The sequence below is a fragment of the Bombus affinis genome, unplaced genomic scaffold, assembly GCF_024516045.1.
Source record: "Bombus affinis isolate iyBomAffi1 unplaced genomic scaffold, iyBomAffi1.2 ctg00000110.1, whole genome shotgun sequence".
Classification (NCBI taxonomy): Eukaryota; Metazoa; Arthropoda; class Insecta; order Hymenoptera; family Apidae; genus Bombus; species Bombus affinis.
The window spans coordinates 29609-52461 of NW_026108848.1; the positions used below are offsets into that span (position 1 = coordinate 29609).

The 22853-nt window shown below is 40.2% G+C and overlaps 1 long non-coding RNA gene across 1 annotated transcript in view; it reads right to left on the reverse strand.

Moving 5' to 3' along the window:
- The window catches only part of LOC126927422 (uncharacterized), a 29978-nt gene extending 7880 nt beyond the window's left edge, over window positions 1–22098 (reverse strand). The window contains exon 1 of the long non-coding RNA XR_007715472.1: window positions 21873–22098. This is a non-coding gene — a long non-coding RNA (uncharacterized LOC126927422). The remainder of the gene's footprint in view (window positions 1–21872) is intronic.
- Between the last annotated feature and the right edge of the window lie 755 nt (window positions 22099–22853).

The following is a 22853-nucleotide window of genomic DNA, read 5'->3' on the forward strand; positions in this document are numbered from 1 at the left end:
TTTTTATTTATTACAAGCGTACAGTTTTGTCAGGTTTAGCCAAATATTAGGTTGCCCCAAAAGTGTCTTTCCTCTACGAATATGTCTTTTACGACAATGCATCTTTATACAAACACGACAGCTAATCTGTCAAATGTCGTGGTCTTTACCTTAATAGAACAAAATGGAACGTACGTAGTTCGATAAAATAAAGGAAACAAGAAACGTCGTGCGTCTATTATTTTCTTATAAAACGAAAGACTCTTTTGTTGTACAACCTGATATTTGAACTGTCGATAATTTTCGAGAAAGGTCCTGTAACTTCCATATACATTTTCCGATCCATTTCAAATTTTTCCAATACAATACTCGCGTCTCGTTACAGCGCCAGCGAAATTTCCAAATATCTCGCATGACACGCATCGCACATTCGTGAAAACATTCCGTGATAAACGTTGGAACGCTTTCTCAAGTCATTGGGTATATCGCACCGAATAATTTCGAAATTTCACTGGCGCTGTAACGAGACAAAACTATGGTGATTATTATTATTATACGTGCAAAATGTGGAACAGATTTGAAAATGTATCACACAAGTATCGGAAAAAAGATCATCGAATTATTGGAAAAACCAATTTTGTTCGCTACGTCGATAAGCCACGGTAAATAGTGAGATCGTTTTTGAGACTAATAGTGCGTTTAAAACTACTGTTCATACCGTGTGCTAATTTTTCACTAATACTAAATAAACTACGTTCGCAAGTAAATGTCCAGAATAACGTAATTTCCATCTGCATCGTCGGTTTCGTTTCAAATTTCACTGTTATAATTCTCGCAGCGATTCCTGTCTCGTTACAGCGTTAACAAACTTTCGGAAAGTGTCGCGTAATGCGCATTTGGAAAAATTTTCCGTTGCGAACGTTGGAATAGCAGCGCGAGCCACCGCGCAAACAGCGGGAAACAATTTTTCCTTGAAAAACTTGGAAGCTCGTGTCATCGTTTAGAACACGTACCTGCGTTGTGTTTTATCGATGTTTGGTACTTTGAAGTCTAAGTATAAACCTTGCTTGCACGGTGCAACTAATCCGTGACAAATCGAGCACAGTAGAGGCTGCATTTCATCGAATCAAGGAACGTTTGACGTGTACACCGTGACATACAGAAACTTGTACATCTCTGAAAGCCAACGCTTTGATGTTTAACGATGAATGCTCAATTCTCAGAAACGATGCTGTAGTTGAAATTAGGCTAGTCGTTTCTGCCGGTGTACGCGGAATTTCCTTTCTATGGGCTCTCGCGTACAAACGTGTTTATGTTCATTTACATCGTCTTTCTAAACGAGAGGTCTAATCAGTTTGTAGAGCCGATTTATCGGTTTCTGTGCGTACAGCTGCGTTACCGTTCGTCGAACGAATCATGCAAACCAGACAATTGCCCGATTTTAAGACGCGACGCGATAAACGCGAACAACTGGTTCAGTGGGACGACGATAATATCGATCAGAACGTTCTACGTAAAATTAGTTAGAAACGATCCGCCTGTTACGATCGAACTTGGGCTATTGGCATCGATTGTGGTAGTTACACTTGGCTAGCAAGTGTAATTAGAAGAATACGAATTCTTGGCAAATTAACGAATAGTTTCTTTCGAAATTTACTCTTAACCGAAGCATTTATCTTTTATACGATATCATACACAGCAACTGGAGAACCCGGAGAAGCGTTACCACTGCGAGAATTACGCTCAGCTAATAAACGCAAACAAACGAGAGACAAATATTCTGATATGTTCGGCAAGCAAATGTTATCTCGTTTCTAGAAATAATTGTTAATAAGGAATATGCTAACAAGGAATTTGCTAATAACCGTAAGGTTGTATTAAGCGTACGGTTTATGCTAAATATAAATTGCACGAATGCGACGACAGTTCGTAACAAATTGAGTTCGATAACGACAATGTTAATTGTTTATCGTTTGTGCAACGCTATGAGGCGATTCTTCTCGAAAAATTGCAAGTGCCGAAACGACGGTAATTAATGCCATATTATTATAAAATAAATTCTAGGTAGTTTTAACGCGAAAGATTTATACTGTTTGAATAAATTCTCGTTCGTAAGTATTTGCGCGAATGCTGGTCTCGTGCGAAACGTGATAATTAAAATTGCGGATTTTTAGCATACGCAATACACGCAAGAAGATATAAAATTGCACAAATATTTGAGATATAATTGTAGATGAAACTTTCAGCCTGAGATCCAATCGAACCGGTAGCCTTTCTAAAACCGATCTCTACTTTCAAATCAACTTTAAATTTCAGCCTGTTTTTATGAGAAAATTCTCAAACTAATATGATGCTCCTCGGAGAGCTCTTCTCTGCCTTCTCTTTCGCTCTCCACTCATCTCCCCCTAGAGAACAGCGTAATAGGACTACGTGTGCTCGTAGTCGGAGACAAAATTGGCGTTCAGGTGATATTCTACGGGAGCTTATTTTTCTAGATGACTCGTAACCCTGGCAAATGTCAGTCTTTAATCTCTTAACGTACAATTTTGCTCCGCCTAACCGGTCAAAGACGCGCAATTTCTTCCTCGATCTACGTTCGCGATCTAAAGACGCTCGATTATACGCACACAGAGACGCACGAAGATACTCGAAGACTCTTAGAAACTTTTCACTTTTTCTATATTACACGAAATATTTAGAAACTTCATTAACAGCACGACGAGCCACGATTATACGTGATTGTGAAAGTTCTAAAATTTCTAATTTCTCTGCAAAACCGTATCCAGAAGTTACATAAAATATTCGTCGCGCAAAGACGATGAAAATATTTGAGCAGTCAATTATTCGCTGTGTTAAGCCACGATATTTAGCGAAACGATCTTTATCACCAGTTGTAATGTTTAAGACTACTTCTATTCATGCTGTATACTAATTTTTCGCTAAATGTATATTTGCCATAAATGTTACAATTACAAGACATCATAACTGTTACAAGAGAAGTTTGTAAAGTTGTGATATGAAGGTTGATGTTTTTAATTAAAAAATTTTTGATCGCGAATAACCGTTAAAACGGATTAAAGTTTTTTTGATTGCCGGTAATCGTTATCGACGAGAGAAATTTCAGTTTGGTTACCAATAACCAACATAAATGATCGGATTTTTAAAATATTTTTTTTTTTTTTTTTTTTTTTTTTTTTGTTACGAGTAACTGTTATCCGTGGCGAGAAAATTTCATTTTGGTTACCAGTAACCAACATAAATAACCGGATTTTTAAATATTTTCTTTTTCTGTTACGAGTAACTGTTATCCGTGGCGAGGAAATTTTATTTTGGTTATCGATGACCATTATCGATAGCAAAAATTTGCTCTACATTATCAATTATCACTGGCTATATTATCAATCGTTATTAACGTCACTGATAATTATTGGGTTGGAAACTAGGTGATTGCGAATTTTATCAATATCATCTAATGACAAAACCCGCAATGATCTAGTTAACAAGCCAATAGTACGTGTGTTCGCAGTTATTCATAAAACTTGTGTGTTTTATCGAGCAAACAAAAAGATATGAAAATATATGAAACGAATAGGATGAAAGATATCGCAGTAGAATATTTTTATTAACAGTTGCACCGTGATATCTTTTATCTTATGCTTTGTTTCGTACATTTTCGTATCTTTTTGTTTGCTTAATAAAACATATCAGTTTTATAATTAGGCTTCTTTACGTTGCCAGTGAAAACCGATTATCAGCAATGTCAATAAATATCGACGATAGTCGAATGTGACTAGAAAATATTTTTTTCATCAATATTGCTTGGCGATAATCGAAGATCAATTTCGCCATCGATAATGGTTATCGGTAACTAAAGCAAAATTCGGTTTTCCTTGATAATGGTCACTGTTCGATAACCGAACAAAAATTCAGGTCACTTCCATTGATTACTGTTTCAAATTAAATTCCCATGATCTAAAATTATTATCGAGCGACCGAGGAACAAATCGAATCGTTCGTAATGATTATTCGTAATCAGAATTATTAACGATTAAAATTCTTGTATCGTATCGCTTTTGGAGAAATTGAAAACTGGCTTTCGTTTAAATAAAAACTAGTTTCTACCCAATGATTTTCCTGCCAAAAAATATTTAACGTAGTTGTTATTTTGGAGTTTCGCTTGTAACTTCCACGTAGATTCCCAGATTGATTTCTAATTTTCCTATTGTAATATAACAATTAATACGATATAATATAATAATCTTAATATCAGATTATAAATATTAACATTGTAGGATTTTTTTATTTATTTATTTTATTTGGGTATGGTCGTTGTCACAAGATCACCGGCGATCTATCGGTTTCGTGATTTCTTGCGTCTCCGACGTGACACTGGCAACCTCTTGTACCATGGCTCCGGTATACACACGTTCCACAGAGGTGGATGACCCATGGTCAAGTAGACTTTCTTAATTAATCAAGGTTTTCCCCGATATTACAATATTACAGCAACGATAGTTCCAATGCAGTGCATTTGATACACGTCCGGCAGTGAAAAATGACGAGGATACAACAACAACAACGTTCGAAAAAGTTTGAACCGCGAGGCGGCTAATGCTTCGAGAATTCCTCTTTAAACGAAGAACTTCGATGCAGTCGAACGTTCTCAAGTTAAAATTACGCCAACTATGTTCGAATAGTGCGCTTTCCAGCTTTATGCTGTTTTTAGGTTCTGAAGAGAAAAATGATTTAAGTATTTCGGGTGGAAATTCTGCGAGTAGAACGAGAGTTTTAGTTCTTGCTTTTCCAGCAGTTGTCGTTTTAATAATTTTAACCTTCTTAATACAACCTGCATGCGATAGTTTCATAGTTGAAACATTTATTCCCTGGCACAGCACTTAAAAATGATATATATACGGTTTTCATTATCAGATTCGAATACGCGCGTATTGAATTTAGTTAAAATTTTAATTGAATATAAAATACATTATCGCTTGTTTCATTGGATAATGTAACGAATTTCTCGTAATAATATAGGAATTTCATCAAAACGAGTAAATCAACACGTTGATTGACGAAGTTTGAACTACCTGTTGAAAAGTTTAACAATAATGTATTATATATGTATCTGTTCATCAACCATCACGAATCAGCCAAATAATAATTGGAAATAAATTTCATTGATATTTCGTTCCGTTAATAATTAATATGATATTGCCTATAAAAGCGAACATACTTCTTTATTAATACGTGCTTGTAAATTAACTTCAATGATATTTTGTTTCGTTGATAACGAAGAAGAAAACATAGCTGATTATTAATACAAATTAGACAATGAGACAAAACTTCTGACAACGTACGTTGGAAATAAGATTTCACTGACATTTTGTCTTCTTAATAATTAATAAAATATTGATCGTAAAAGAAAATTGCCGATAGTCATAAAGCATTTTAGCAGGCAACGGTGTATAAATGTGAAGTACGGTAAAATGGAAGATGATGTCCGGCATTATCTGCATGTTCATTTTACGCAGCTGCGAAGTTAAATTGAAATTCACGTATTTACAGAAAGTAATATCCTCCTCTAAGTGACGGTGCTAAAATGGTCAACAGAAATGGGCTACGTCAGTCAGAGCTTTCAATTACAAGGACGAAGTTGAAGAGGACTCTGCAGAAGTTATATATGGAAAGATACAATTAATTGTTACTAATCTTATTATTTTTTTAATTCTAATTCTCAATTCCCCGCATACTTATTTTGTTTTCTATCAATTTTATAACAATGGTCAATTACAATTCTACTTTGTTTTTTAATAATTTGTTATATATTATTATTGTTTTTACAGTTGACGTTTGAAAACGATGAACGTTTTTGATATTAATTAATGAAGTTTCGCATTATGCAGCTGTATCGATTATATTAAATATATATGTTTTGAATAAATAGAATTAAAAAGTGAGAAGAAATTAAGAAATAAGAAATTAATCAAACTTACGAAAAAAGATCAATGTCTCTGTTAAATTATATACGTTGTTTATATTAAATAATATTACTCCTGTATTGTTGATAGAATTTGTTTACTACATATATATATATATATATATATATATATATAAATTATATATAATAACAATTGTACAGTGTATAAGTATAGCAAATGAAGATACAGTGTAGCCTGAAAAGTAGTATTAGACAGTAACTAGTCAGACGCGAATGTTTCAATGATCGTTCGATGTTTCTTATTACTAAGGTGGATAGTTTCATAAATTTTTCCAAAGTAAATTAATATTTCTTTGTTATTTAGTAAAAAAAATGGATCAGTGTTCCATCAATGATTAAGGAAAAGAATTAAATATTAATAAATTATGATATATATTAAATTAATTAAGAATTAATTATTGTACTTTAATTACGATATGTAAAATAACGAATACAAAGATTTAAGGTGTCAAGATTAATAAAACTGTGACGTGTGATCAAAATAACTTTCGATGCTTCGACGTACTTGAATTTTACGCTGCATTTCGATTATTCAAAGTTCCCGAAAGTTCTTAATTTCATTCTCTGGAATTTATAATTCTTAAAACGAATTTCTGTCAAGAAATTTATATTACCGTTTATATACGTCTAGAATTATATTTTGATCAATTTGTTCTGACTGAACTTGGTGAATTATTTCCAACTCTTTGCAGCTACGTGCACAATCATAAATCGCGAATTTCGGTCACAACGGTTGAAGTTCTCGATTCAACTATGAACATCATCAATTTCTCGCGTCGTGAAACTTTCATGATTTTCAAAAGTTCCAGAAATATTAAATATTTTTGCGCATTAAACGACAGGCTGCAAGCAGCCCCGGTTTTTATACCGACGAAAATTACGATCGATTTCCGATTACTGTACGTTGTAAATTATTGTATCAGAGTAAGACGAATAATTAATTGCGCTAAATCGGACGAGTAATTTGTCTTCCTGTGCCTCGATATCTGGAAATTGATAACGTCAGAAAATTGATAAAAAATTACCGTCGTCTGTTAGTCAGATTGTCAATGAAAATTATTATTAGCAGATATTAACCCTTATCTAGGAAATTTAATTTGCTCCTACAACAAATTAACGCCACGCTAAAAGATCACTGTAATAATACTAAACACAAACATTTGGATCTGAAAATTTCGCATTTAAAAGCAGGAAAGAACGAGACTTCCACGTGAACTGTCTTTAGACACGTCGTTCGCAGATAATAGAGCGATAGAGTCATCCTCGGCAAAGGAATATGAAAAATTGGATGACAGCAGAAGGAGCAAGTTACGTTGAGCGGAAAGAAAAGGCCTCGAGACTGTACGCGATTTAGATGATGCGATGAACACGGAGGCGATAGATATTGACAAGCAGGTAACAGAAAGATACGCGGAATCTATGAAAACAGAAAGAAAGAGACGTGGCAACGTATAACGAAATAATGTAAAATAACGAGAATGAATAGAAAGATGGAAAAAATGTCAGAAGAAGGAGTTCACAGCGAATATTCGAAATAAGGGAAATAAAGAAACGAAGAAATAAAAGATAAAGAAATGAAACGAGCAGGCAAGGAAAGAGATAAAAGAGCAATAAATATACGTAATTAGTAAAAAAAAAAAAGAAAAATAAAAAAAACGCTAGCACGTGCTGCGTGAAGGGAATCGTTAAGTAAAAATCCTTAAATAAAGGTGGGGAAAAATGAAGGCAAATAAAAGTTAGAAAATTGCGCGTTAAAGGGACCGATCAAAGATTCGGACGAAGCGTAATATCGCAAAATTCAGCCGGAAGGAAGACGCGATTTGAGCCAGGCCTCCGCTCCAATCAATCGACTACACTCGAATGCGATTTCTTGAAAGATATCGAGTGATATCCAATAAAGCAAAGACCTGGTGAGTGCAGCTTTAGATAATACATATATATTTATATATATGTATATTTATTGCATTATTGCATTATATGCATATATGCATTATTTATTGCATTATATATGTATTTGGCTGTAATTGTGGAGTATAGCGCGCATCGCATTTGCGACATGTATCCAATAGCAGCGCTGATACGTTGGTTTGAACATTTAGGCATGAATATGCAAAACAGCAATTACGCTGAATCTGTCAGTGACCAGAGAAGACATAAGACAGAAGAGAAGATAGAATCGGAAGATGTGCTCTGTGCTCACCAGCAAATCAGAAGCATAACGCTCACCGAATTGTCGTCATATCTGCCATAGAAACGAAGATACGTTGCTTTCGATATTCAAGCATGAATATGCTAAACTGCAATTGTGGTGTATTTGACAGGGACAAGAGTGAACATAACTCTAACCTACTGATGTGCGCTGTATATGACATCAGATGTCAAATATAACGCGCACCGAATTGTCTGTAAGTGTGCCATAGAAACGGAGATTCGTTGGTTCGAATATTTAATACTGAATATGTAAAACTGCAAATACGCAGGATTCGGCTGAGTCCCGATTTTACATACATCAAACCGGATAACGTGCACTGTATTTGACAGTAAATTTGGAATATAACGAGCCTTTAATTGTAGCCATATGAGCCATAGAATCGGAGATACGTCGGTTTGAATACTTAATCCTGAATATACGAAACTGCAACTACGCTGGATGTGGCTGGGTCCAGATTTTACATAGCGTAAACCGGATGATGCACTATACTTGGCATCAGATGTGGAATATAGCGCGCATCGTATGGCCAATGTTTCTGCAAAACAAGCGGAAATACCTTGATTCGAATATGTAAGCATTAATACCCAAAACTGCAATCACGCTGGATTTCTCCGAGTCCAGTCTTGACAGTGTGCAAACGGGCGGATACGGAGATACTTTCACTTGAATAACTAGGCTTGAATATGCAAAACTACAAATACGCTGGATTTGACTCGGTCCGGATTTAACACGGCTTAAACCAGATGAAGCGCTCTGCGTATAGCAGTCAATGTGGAATATAACGCGCATCGTATTGTCGACATATGTGCTATTGAATCGGAGTCACGTTGATTTGAATATTTAAGCCTGAACATACAAAATTGCATTTGGGCTGGATTTTGCAGGGACCAGAGTTGACACAGCGCAAGCGAGCTGATGGGCAATGTAACTACAGAAAATGCGGAGTACAAGGCGTATGGAATTGTCGACATATGTGCAAAAGAAGCGGCGAATCTTTGAAAGCAATATTTAAGCATTAACAACAAAAACTACAATTACGCTGGATTTTACAGGGTCCAGAGTTGACACAGTACAGACCGGCTGATTTGGCATCATATGTGGAGTATTCTGCGCATGGAATAGGCGACATAGAAACCAAGATACGTTCATTTGAATATGTAATATTTGAATATTTCGCCTGAAAATGCATAATTGCAAATACGCTGAGTTTGGCTGCGCCCACACGTTACATAACTCAAACCAGATAATGTCCATTGTATTTGGCAGCAGAAGTGGCGTATATCGCGCATCGAATTGTCGGCATATCTGCAATGCAAACGGCGATACGGTGATTTGAATAATTAATCATGAATATGTAAAGCAGCAATTTCGCTAGGTTTGACAGAGACCGGAGTTGACATGGTACAAACCAGCAGATGTGCGGTACACATTACATCGGATGTGAAATGTAACGGGCATCGCTTTGTCGCCATATGTGCAATGGAAACGGTGATACATTCATTTGAATATTTTAACCTTAATTTGTCAAACTGCAATTACGCTTGATATGTCGAGGACCAGAGATGATATAATGGTACAAGCCAGCTGATGTGAGCTGTATTTGGCAGGCAATGAGGAGTATATCTCGCATCTAATTGACGGCAAATCTCCAATCGCAGCGGTGATACGTTTTATTTAATATTCAATAATGGGCCCCTTACGATACCTATAGTATTAGCGTGACTGAAACACATTGCCGTCTCAGTAAAACCATTTTATTTCAAGCTTCACGCTACAGTTCTGAATCCGGACAAGACCGTTTCAAGTTCTCGCAAAAGCAAGCAGTCAAATTAAGGTACTTACACGAGTTAGAGTCTAATACATTTTATTGGTCCAACATCGATGGGGCGATCTCGCATCGAAATTTTCGGAGGACCGCGTAACCTTCCAACGACGACCGCCGTACGAGCAGCGGATAAACTTATTTCATGCCTTAGGTTGCCCTCACCACGTCCTCTACTTCTTGATTCTTGGTTGGTAGCTTTAGCGGCTGCAGGTCCGAGAAATTGCATCTTGACCCGCTTTCTCGTATGTCGCATGTGACGTGTCACTTTCCGCCGCAGACACTTGTCGGATCTACATACGTTGAACCATTTGCGCGAGACAAGCGCGGCGCTCCGCAGGAACGAGGGATCCAATTTTCGAAGTATCAAGTGCGAAACCTCCAGTGGTAGTTCGGAAATGATATCTACCTTACTTGGCACGAACAAACCAACGACGCGTAGTAGAGATCTAAACAACTCCACGTTGCTTCTACTGTTGCGCGAGCACGACAGACGGTCTGGCTGAGAGTGGAGGCTTATATATGTGCTATTCGTCACGGTGCACTGCGAGTTCCGGTTCCGGCTGAGAGTCCTGGTCAGTCAGAATCGATCGCATGTGCATGTATCTTCATATAGGACGGATTCACATTATGATTAGTGTTAGAAGCGTGAAACGAATCTTCATTTGGATTAGACGTTGTTGTTATGCAATAGAGCAGATATTCACTAGTGTGAATTTGATTTGAGGTGTATGGTAGCGATTTAGGTTTAAAAGCACAAGAGTATATTTGACTATGTAGTTTATTAAAATATACCCTACGTGTACACTAGTCGTATATTACACTTGTTGTCTTGATTCGTGATTACGAATAGACAGGCGCAAAGAAGTATCGACTTACCTGCTACTGCTCGTGCCACTCGATAACAAAGAATGCCTCGCTGCCCTGGTCGCTATATTTATATGCATCGGAGTTGACAAAAGGCGTTGTGATTTGAATTTTGAAGATGTTCTCGAAAAATCCCAACGGACGCTGAACTCTCGACCTTGTTTACAAATGTTGACTTTTCGGGTAGTTGACTCGAGGGCATATGCTCACGACAAAAACGACGGATTTTGATTAACCTTCGGTAACCGCCTAAGGTTGTCGGATCTATAATAAACTCATCTTTCAGTAATCACGATTTTTTGTGTAGCGGGTTCACTGGACGGAAACCGTTGTGAATATTACCGACGAGTGCCGCTACAGGTATATAATGGGTCCTCAGGCTAGCTAAACATATACTGTGGAGATGCGTTGACATCTGGCAATAATCTTATCCGAAGGATAGAGTCTGCGTGTGGCGAACGACGTGACAGAAACCGTCGTAATGTTTACTGTCACGTGCCGCTACGACTATTTCATTTAAGGACAGCTGTAGAATTACTCCATGCCTTTATTAGACAAAACGTTCATCCCTTGGCCGCGGCTACATTCGGTGACTGGTTGTCGCCTCGAGGCCAAGTTCAGTATCACAAGTATCGAACAACTACAATCGGACTGGATGACTACAATTGTTTAATTACAGCTATGGTAGAATCTAAATTACAATGTTACGGGATTTTCCCAAAATTCCCAACGGAAGGTTCCCGTGTTCTTTCATATCCGACGTATATTAATGCTTGATCTGTCTGGGACCAGTGTGGATATAGCGCAAACTGGCTGGTAAGCGATGTATTTGGCAAGAGATGTGGAGTACCAGGAACATCGAATTGTCGACATATCACCAACAGCAACGGAGATACGTGGAGTTGAATACTTGAGTCTGAATCTGCAAAACTACAATTACACGGCATATAACAGGGACCACAGTCGACATAGCATAAACCGGATAAGTACTGTATTTGGCTGTAATTGTGGAGTATAGCGCGCATCGCATTTGCGACATGTATCTAATGTAGTATTGCGGAAATATTAGGTATACAATTTCTTTGATACTATTTATTTTATTTTGAATTAGTTATACAGATATTAATGAGACAGACAACGATGGTTGTTTAATTTCGAACTAATAGTAACAATCTTATTCTAACTGGGCTACTCCCGCAACTCCGCAACGCTGACTACTCTATTCTCAACAACGCAACTCGACAACGCTAACTCTAACAACTCTGCTCTTCGACTCCTCGATTAATTCTAACAACTCTACTCTTCGACTCCTCGATTAATTCTAACAACTCTACTCTTCGTCTCCCCGATTAATTCTACCAACTCTACTCTTCGACTCCTCGATTAATTCTAACCTCTCGACCCACTCTCACTTTTCGATTAACCGCTCCTTGGATTCGAATCGCTCCCCTCCATTAGCGCTATTTTTCCCTTTGTCTAATTCCGTCCTGTTAACGCTTCGCAAGAACTAGGTGACTTTGATCACGCCAGCTTTTTCTATGTAAACTAATACCGGAAAGACAGGCGACCTTGTTTTGCTTAGTTCCTAACCAGGTATTTTTCCCACGATACTACATTAATAGCAGCGCTGATACGTTGGTTTGAACATGAATATGCAAAACAATTATGCTGAATCTGTCAGTGACCAGAGAAGACATGGCATGAATCGGAAGAAGTGCTCTGTGCTCACCAGCAAATCAGGAGCATAACGCTCATCGAACTGTCGACATTTCTGCCATAGAAACGGAGATACGTTGCTTTCGATATTTAAGCATGAATATGCTAAACTGCAATTATGCTGTATTTGACAGGAACAAGAGTGTGCATGACGCTAATCTACTGATGTGCGCTGTATATGACATCATATGACAAAAATAACGCGCACCGAATTGTCTGTAAGTGTACTATAGAAACGGAAATGCGTTGGTTCGAATATTTAATACTGAATATGCAAAACTGCAAATACGCAGGGTTCGGCTGGGTCCCGATTTTACATGCATCAAACCGGATAACGTGCACTGTATTTGGCAGCAAATTTGAAGTATAACGAGCCTCCAATTGTAGCCATATGTGCCATAGAATCGGAGACACGTCGGTTTGAATACTTAATACTGAACATACATAACAGCAACTACGCTGGATCTGGCTAGGACCAGATTTTGCATAGCGTAAACCGGATGATGTGCACTGTACTTGGCATCAGATGTGGAATATAACGCGCATCGTATGGCCAATGTTTCTGCAAAACAGGCGGAAATACCTTGATTCGAATATGTAAGCATTAATATCCAAAACTGCAATCACGCTGAATTTCACCGAGTCCAGTCTTGACAATCTGCAAACGGGCTGATGTGTGCTGTATTTGGCAGCAGATGTGCAGTATTACGTGCATGCTATTGTTGACATACCTACAATGGATACGGAGATACTTTCACTTGAATATTTAGGCTTGAATATGCAAAATTACAAATACGCTGGATTTGACTCGGTCCAGATTTAACACGGCTTAAACCAGATGAAGCGCTCTGTATACGGCAGTCTATGTGGAATATAGCGCGCATCGTATTGTCGACATATCTGCCATAGAAACTGAGTCACGTTGATCTGAATATTGAATCTTGTTCATGCATTGCTGCATTTACGCTTGATTTCACAGGTACCGGATTTGAAATAGCGCAAACCAGATGATGTGAGCTGTTTTTAGTAGCAACTACGGAGTATAACGCGCATCGAATTCTCGACATATCTGCAATCGAAACGGAGTTCCGTTGATTTGAATAATGAGGTGTAAAAATGCAAAACTGTAGTTGCGTTGGGTTTGACCGGACCAGAGTGGACATAGCGCTAATTGGATGATATTGGCTTAATTTGCAAGAAATGTGGAGTACATGGCACATCGTATTGTCGACACATTTCCAACAGTAACGGTGATGCTTGGATTTGAATATTTAATAACGTATATTAAAAACTGCAATTAGCTGGATTTGACTCGATACTGATTTGATATAGCGTAATTCGCATGATCTGCGCTGTACTTATCAGCAAATATGGAGTATATCGCGCATCCAGTTGTCGACATATCTGCAATAGAAACAGCGATACGTTGATCTGAATGTTCAGGCCTGAATATGCGAAACTGCAATTACACTGGATTTGACAGGGTTCAGACTTGACGTAGCTCTAACTAGCAGATGTGAACTGTATTTGGCAGGAAATGTGGAGAACAAAGCACATTGTATTGTCTGCATATCTGCATTAGAAACTGTTGAAGTTATTCCGTGTATAAAGAGAGAAAAACGAGTGGATAAAGTGTAAGAAACAAAATATATTTGGTTTAATAGTGAAATACAGGAATACAATTTGAGCTGGTCCAGATCCGCACGCTAGCAGTGTTATCCTATAACTGAATACCCCGAAGCCAACGTCGCCTGTCTACTGTTTATGGTCTGTCTTCCTGCTATTCCTTTGTCTATATGCTGTCGATGGCTTCAGCGCTTGAGAAAGCTAAAAAGAACAGATGTGGAGTTATCCTCGAAGTGGTGACCACTTCAACAGATGCCATTACGCAGGTGATGTAGTTTGCCAATATCTGCAAACAGAAGAAGGTGATATGCGTGATGATCGCCCTGGACATTAGCAATGCCTTCAATTCGCTCAGCTGGAAGAGCATATACAGGAGGAAGCTGCCATGGAAGGTCAAAAGGCTAATTGGCAGTTACCTATCTGGAAGGAAGATCATCGTGGGCAACAAGCACGGCACGGTAGAGCACGAGGTGGCGGCGGGAGTTCCGCAGGGATCCATCCTCGGACCATTCCTGTGGAACTTGGTATACGACCGGTTGCACAAGAGACTCGACAACATGCCAATGGTCAGAGCAACCGCCTTCGCAGACGATCTGGCCATCACGTGTTCCGTCGGGAAGAACGAAGAGGCCTCCGCCAAGGTCAACACGATGCTAAGGATCGCCAAAGATTGATGCACGAGTGTCGGGCTCACACTGGCGAGAGAAAAGACGGAAGTCATAATTTCCTTTATTTAGCACACAACAGTTTTAAATATGTTGGAGATGAAAGAACACCGGAGCCTCCCCTTCGGAACTTTGGGAAAACCCCCAGTACTGTAATTTAGATTTCACCATAGCCGAATTAAGAAACTGTTGTCATTCAATTCGACTATACTTATTTGAGATTTATGATAGTGAGCTCGAGCTCGAGGCGACAACCAGTCGCCGAACGTAGTCGCGGTCAAGGGATGAACGTTTCGTCTAACAAAGGCATGAAGTAACTCTATAGCTCTCCTTAAAAGAAATACTTAGGACGGGGCACGACGGTAAGCATTTCAACGATTTCTGTCCCGTGGCTCGCCACACGCAGACTCTATTCTTTGAGTAAGATGATTACCAGATGTCGACGCGTCTCCACAGTACATATTCAGCTAGCCCGAGGACCCGCTATAAATCTTAAGATTTGTTGAACTACAGTCCTTCAAACCGACAAACAGTACTCGTTCCAATTACGAGAAAATAGGAGAAATCTATTTTTCCCACGAACGACGCTTCCTCTTCTCGAACTCTCTCTTAAGGGCGGCTAGCACCCTTCCCTAACCACCAACATGGAAATTGACCAATTAACAGTAACGCCAATTTCCCTCACTTTCCGAACGAAGGCTTTTCTCCACGAATCCGATGATTTCGTGCCCTTAGGCTCACCCATCATAGTTTTCCTCGACAGCGTTACCGTGATGGAGAACCACTCTCCCGTATGATCTCAAAGACGATTCAAGTAACTCTCAGATACGTAGTGATTGCCCCATGCATTAACATTGAGTACAACTTAGAAAAGTTGAATTCGTCTTCCCGTTGACCGCGGATTCGTTAGTGAGCCTAGGATCATTGTCATTAGCTTCTCGAGTATCTAATTATCGCGATTACTTGTCCAATTCCATCATAGTCATATTTGCACTAGTAAATATCTCCTCTATTGCATAATGATCACGTCTAGCGCCAATAGGGATTCGTTTCACGCCCTTAACCCTAACTCTAATCTTAACGCCAACCCGACATCAGAAGTGGGATCAGTGCCGATTATAACAGTGTTAGAACTTACGACCATCATGCGCGAGTAATCCAGTCGCTAGTGCAAAATCGAGTGTGAAACCTAACAAGTTTCGCTACCACGTTTTAACCCTTAAAATCGCACGTTCCGACCCCGCTGCATGGGGCGCAGCTGTCGACCTGATTATGAAAGGAAACCATAATTTCAATAACGAGTGGCGAGTCGACTTCTACGTACTGGAAGCATCATCGGGTAGATCAAGTCATCTGGGTGAGTCGTTTCCATTTTACTCCGATTCGGGAGCCGAGCGTTCACTAATTAAAGAGTCCGTGGCCTCGAGATTTCTGGCAAAAGAATGACTGACATATTGGTAATGCGAGGAGTAGGAAATATCTGTATTAAACATACGCCTCCCATTTGTTCATCGTGTGTATTAATGATTTTTACATCGAAGATAATTTCTCATGTCCTTGCTGATAGTTATCTAAAATATGATATCGCGATTAGTTGCGGAACTCTAAGTCTGGGTTTTGACGTAACATTACACAAAATAGCCTCGCTATGTGTAAAACGAAAATAATTAATGTCTGTAATGAAACCACTGCAAACGAGATCGTCGTTAATGAAGCTGACACTGATGTACATGGTAATAATAAGAGTCGATCAATTTCTCTTCTCGACAAATTCAAAGATTCATTCGTTACGGGTTTCCTACGTATTCGTGTAAATACAGGCCGGTTAGAAATACGATAATTGATCCTAACATCACCTTAGGAAGTCCTTATAGACTTAGCGAGGAGGACCGAAGAGCGGTACGTGAGAAAACAAGCGTTTTAATTAAAGCAAAGATCATAAGGCCTAGTAATTCGCCATTCGCGAGCCCTACGTAACTCGTGAAGAAGAAAACGGCTCAGATAGATTACGAGTAGATCCCCGAGAGCTAAATCAAAGTACCGTCCCGGATCGGTACCCTTTACTCCTTATTGCGGATCAAGTCGCGAGATTGCAAGAGGCGAGATATTTTATTAGCCTGGATATGGCCAGCGGGTTTCACCAAATTCCTATTTATCCTAATTCAGCGGAGTATACAGCGTTCGTTACCCCCGACAGACAATATGAGTAGATGACGATGCCGTTTGAACTGAAAAAATTGCACCGTCCTTCTTTTGGAGGGCCATTCGCAAGGCCCTAGGCAACCTCGCTCATTCGTACGTTGTTATTTATTTCGATATCGTTCTAATTATTGCCGACTCGATAGATCAAGCTTTAGGAAGATTGAACACCGTATTAGATATCCTCGTAAAGGCAGGATTCTCTGTTAACTTTGCGAAATGTTCTTTTCTAAAAACATCGGTGCTCTATTTGAGATATGTAATTCATAACGAAGAAGTTCGTCCCAACCCGGGTAAAATACACACCTTAAGTTCTTTACCTGTGCCAACGGCCGCCACACAGTTCAGGCAGTTCATAGGGTTAGCTTCGTACTTCCGAAAGTTCATCCCTAAATTCTCACAGGTGATGAAACCCCTGTATGCGCTCATCTCAGATAACAGAAATATAACTTGGACAGATAGGCACGAGAAAATAAAACAGGGAGTTTCCGCCCTGATCGACGCGCCGGTGTTAATGATATTCGACCCCAATTATCCGATAGAACTACATACTGACGCTAGCTCGGAGAGTTACGGGGCGACGCATCAAGTCGAAGGTAAAGGCAAAGTAATAGAGTATTACAGCAAAAGAACTACCCTCGCGGAATCTAGGTATAATTCCTACGAACTAGAGACGTTAGCAGTCGTAAACGCAGTCGAGCATTTCCGTCACTATCTACATGGACGGGAATTTCTTGTCATCACGGATTGCAACTCGTCGAAAGCGTCGAGTAATAGAGTACATTTAAATGACAGGGACCATAGGTGATGGGCCTACTTGCAGACTTTTGTTTTTATGACATTGTGTATCTGGAAAGTAAACGGACGGCCCACGTAGATTTCTTCTTGCGAAACCCCGTAGACTTAGACCACCGTAAAATTGATAAAATTGGGGAGAAAGAAATCAATCTGGCCGAAATATCGGAAAACTGGCTACTAGCCGAACAACGTCGTGATTCTCAAACCTTGGAAATCGTCAAGGAATTGCAAAACGATGAGCTCGCGGAAGACACCGCGAATACATACGAATTACGGTCCGGTACTCTTTACCGTAGGATACAAAGAAAAGACAGGACTCTCTGTTTACCTATAGTCCTAAGAGGTTTTAGATAGTCTGTTATTAACCATGTGCACCAGTCAATTATGCACTTAGGTTGGGAGAAAACGCTCGAGAAACTATACGAGTATTACTGGTTCGAAGGGATGGCGAAGTACGTTCGCCGATTCATTGAGAACTGTCATGCTTGTCAAGTTTCGAAAGCTATTTCAGGTAAGATACAAGCCGAACTACATCCTATACCTAAGACCAGCATACCCTGGCATACGGTCCACATGGACATAACAGGCAAGTTGAGTGGTAAAAGCGATTCAAAGGAGTACGTCATTGTTTTGATCAACGTGCTCACTAAATTCGTATACCTGCATCATAATCGTAAGATAGATTCCCGTAACACCATTAAAGCGCTTAAATCCGCTATATTTTTATTCGGAAGTCCCTGCCGGATAATAGCAGATCAGGAAAGATGTTCTAAGGGTAAAGAATTTCGAGAATTCTGCGAAAGCAAACGAATTAAAGTTCGCTTGATAGCGACCGGTGCTAGTAGAGCCAATAGACAGGTAGAGCGTGTTATGCGTACATTGAAAATATGTTCACGGTAGTAGAGACGACCGGGTGGTCATGGCAAGACGCGATTGGGGAGATACAATTGGCCCTGAATTGCACCACCAACCGCGTGACTAAGGCGAGCCCACTGGAACTACTAATCGGTAGGACAGCAAGACCGTACGACTTGTTGCTACCTGATAGCGTTGAAGAAAGAGGAATAGACATCTCCGATGTAAGACAACAGGCGACAAAAAAATATAGCAAGTAGCGCCAAACACGACAAAGATAGATTCGATAACACCAAAGCTAAAGTGGTTAGGTTTAATGTCGGTGATTTCGTATTGCGCAAAATCGAGGAAAGAAACCAAATCAAGTTAGATCCAAAATTTAGGGGCCCATTCGTAATAGCAGAGATTTTGAATGGGGATAGATATACTTTAAAGATATTAGACGGCAAACGATCGTATAAATACAGTCATGACAGATTAAGAAAAATGCCGATTAGTTGCGTTCCTGCTGAGTTGGACGTCTGTAGTGATGACAATGGCAGTGACAATGACGATATGACTACACCGATCTCAGAGGATCATTAACACTATGACCATGACATGTAACACAGTGTTTCCACACACAAGCCTAGTGTTACCATACACTAGCACACAAGCCTAGTGCGACCACACACTAGCATTCGATATTCCCACATAAGCCTAGTGTGACCACACACTAGCATTCAGTGTCTCCATACACGCCTATTACATCAATGCACTCGTGTTCAGTCTCTCCATACACTGCACTCGCATTCAGTGTCTCCATACACGCCTATTACATCAATGCACTCGTGTTCAGTGTCTCCATACACTGCACTCGCATTCAGTGTCTCCATACACGCCTATTACATCAATGCACTCGTGTTCAGTGTCTCCATACACGCCTATTACATCAATGCACCCGTGTCCAGTGTCCCCATACACTGCACTCGCATTCAGTGTCTCCATACACACCTATTACGTCAATGCACCCGCACTCAGTGTCTCCACACACGCCCAGTGCGGTAATATGATCCAACAAACTGAGACTCGTCCGTGTACGAAATCGAAAATGATCTGTCATGTCATTACGGTCTGACTGGTAACTCACAAAATGCAACTGGCGCTTTGAATACCAATCATAATGCTACTGACTTTTGTGTTTTTTTTCTTCCCTACTTTATCATTGAACGTCCGATCGAAATTTTTGTTGTTAACCTGGGCCCTTGACCTATTTGGACAATTAGTTAAACCATAAATAAACTAGTGTAATATAATTTAGCTAAACTATAAAGGAGTAAAATATTAGTCATATCAAGTCTAATGTTGGGGGAATCCAATATTTTAGATCCACCCGAGGACGTGTGATAGTCAGAATGGCCGTGTCGGAGATGAAAGAACACCGGAACCTTCCCTTTGGAACTTTGGGAAGACCCCTAGTATTGTAATTTAGATTTCACCATAGTCGTATTAAGAAAGTGTTGTCATTCGATCCGACTGTATTTATTTGAGATTTATGATAGTGAGCTCGGGCTCGAGGCGACAATCAGTCGCCGAACGTAGCCGCGGTCAAAGGGATGAACGTTTTGTCTAACAAAGGCATGAAGTAATTCTATAGCTCTCCTTAAAAGAAATACTTGGGACAGGGCACGACAGTAAACGTTTCAATGGTTTCTGCCCCGTGGCTCGCCACACGCAGACTTTGTCCTTCGGGTAAGATGATTGCCAGATGCCAACGCATCTTCACAGTATATGTTTAGCTGGGCGAGGACCCGCTACGAATATTAAGTTTCAATTATACAAAGTCTTTCAAATAGACAAATAGCCTGTGCCCCAACTACGGGAAGATAAGAGAAATCTATCCTTCCACGAACGACGCTTCCCGCTAGCAACTTTTCCCAAGGACAGCTAATATCTTTCTCTAACAACTGAGGTGATGGGCGTGATAGGTATAGAAGAATCACTCGTGTCGTTAACAATAACAATTTATTGTTTATGTCTGTGGTATACACTAGCGCGCCGAAGCACGGTACAGATATCGGTTCGAGATTACAAGTTCAAGCTCGGCGCGATACTTTACGCAGTGGTTCGAGTCGAGACGATTGCCCAGATGTCGAGGAATTCCGATTCGCTATTACGTACGACTGCGGGCGGACAATTCAGATCGGCGTTTTCCAACTTGCCTCCCGACTCGCGATAGAACAGAATGAATTTGTGTCGCGATGATGCTCCTTAGGAAAACTGTGCTTGGGTGTGTCTAAGGATGCGGAATCATCGGATTCGTTAAGAAAAGCGTTAGTTCAGAGAGTGAGGGAAATGGACGTCGCTGTTAATTGGCTAAATCGTGAGTTGGTGGTTGGAAAGAGATGGCAACTGCCCTTGAGAGAAAGTTGCTAGCGAGGAGCGTCGTACGTGAGGAAAAGCAGATTTCCGTAGTGGGTGGTATGTGTAGGGACTATTGAGACAAAGACTGTTTGTCCCTTTAGAGAATCTTAGCTGCACGAATCCTAAGATTTATAGCGGGTCCTTAGGCTCGCTGTAAATATTCGGTGAGAATGTATCGACATCTGGCAATCATCTCGTTCGAAGGGTAGAGTCTTTGTGTAGCGAGGCACGAGACAGAAACCGTTGGGAAGTTTGCTGTCGAGTGGCGCTACACAACCAACATGGAAATTGACCAATTAACAGCAACGTCAATTTCCCTCACCCTTCGAACGAAGACTTTTCTCCGCGAATCCGATGATCTCGTGCCCTTAGGCACACCCATCATAGTTTTCTTCGACAGCGTCACCGCGACGGAGAGTCACACTCTCTCTAGTGCGATCTCATCCGCAATCGAACGGTCTTTCGTATACGTAATAATTGCCCCTTTCTCTAACGTACAGTGTAACTTAGACGCTAACGAAGGGTAAAGTTCGTCATCCCGTTGACCGCGGATTCGTTATTGAGCCTAGGATCATTGTCATTAGCTTCTCGAGTATCTAATTATCGCGATTACTTGTCCAATTCCATCATAGTCATATTTGCAGTAGTAAATATCTCCTCTATTGCATAATGATCACGTCTAGCGCCAATAGGGATTCGTTTCACGCCTTTAATCCTAACTCTAATCTTAACGCCAACCCGACATATATATGTCGGAGATGAAAGAACACCGGAGCCTCCCCTTTGGAGCGGTGGGAGGACCCCCTTAATGCTGTAATCCAGATTTCATCATAGCCGCACTAAGAAACTGTTGTAATTCGATCCGACTGTACTTATTCGAAATTTATGATAGTGAGCTCGGGCTCGAGGCAACAACCGGTCGCCGAACGTAGTCGCGGTCAAGGGATGAACGCTTTGTCTAACAAAGGCACTCTATAACTCTCTATAACTCTCTCTATAACTCTCCTTAAAAGAAATACTTGGGACAGGGCACGACGGTAAGCGCTTCAACGATTTCCAGCCCGTGACCCGCCACACGCAGACTCTATTCTTCGAGTAAGACAATCACCAGATATTGACGCATCTTTACACCACATGTTCAGCTAGCTCGAAGACTCGCTATAAATCTTAAGATTTATTTAACGAAAGTCCTTCAAACCGACAAATAGTCTTTGTTCCAACTACGGGAACTTGGAGAAATCTGTTTTCCTCACGTACGACGTTACCCGATAGCAACTTTCTCTCAAGGGTGGCTGGCACCCTTCCCTAACCACCAACATGGAAATTGACCAATTAACAGTAACGTCAATTTCCCTCACTTTCCGAAAGAAGACTTTTCTCCGCGAATCCGATGACCACGTGACCTTAGACACACCCATCATAATTTTCTTCGACAGCGTCACCGCGATGGAGAGTCACTCTCTAGTGCGATCTCATCAGTAATCGACCTGTCTTTCGTATACGAAATAATTGCCCCCGTGCTCTAACATATAGTGTAACTTAGACGCAAACGAAGGGTAAAGTCCAGTATCCGTTGACCGCGGAAACGTTGCCGGAGCCGAGACCATTTTCATAGTGCCGCGAATATCGAAACCTTGCGATCATCTATCGACGCTGTAAATCTCCCTAATTTGTGTCAATAAACTTAACCATTGTTACAACGCACCTATGGCT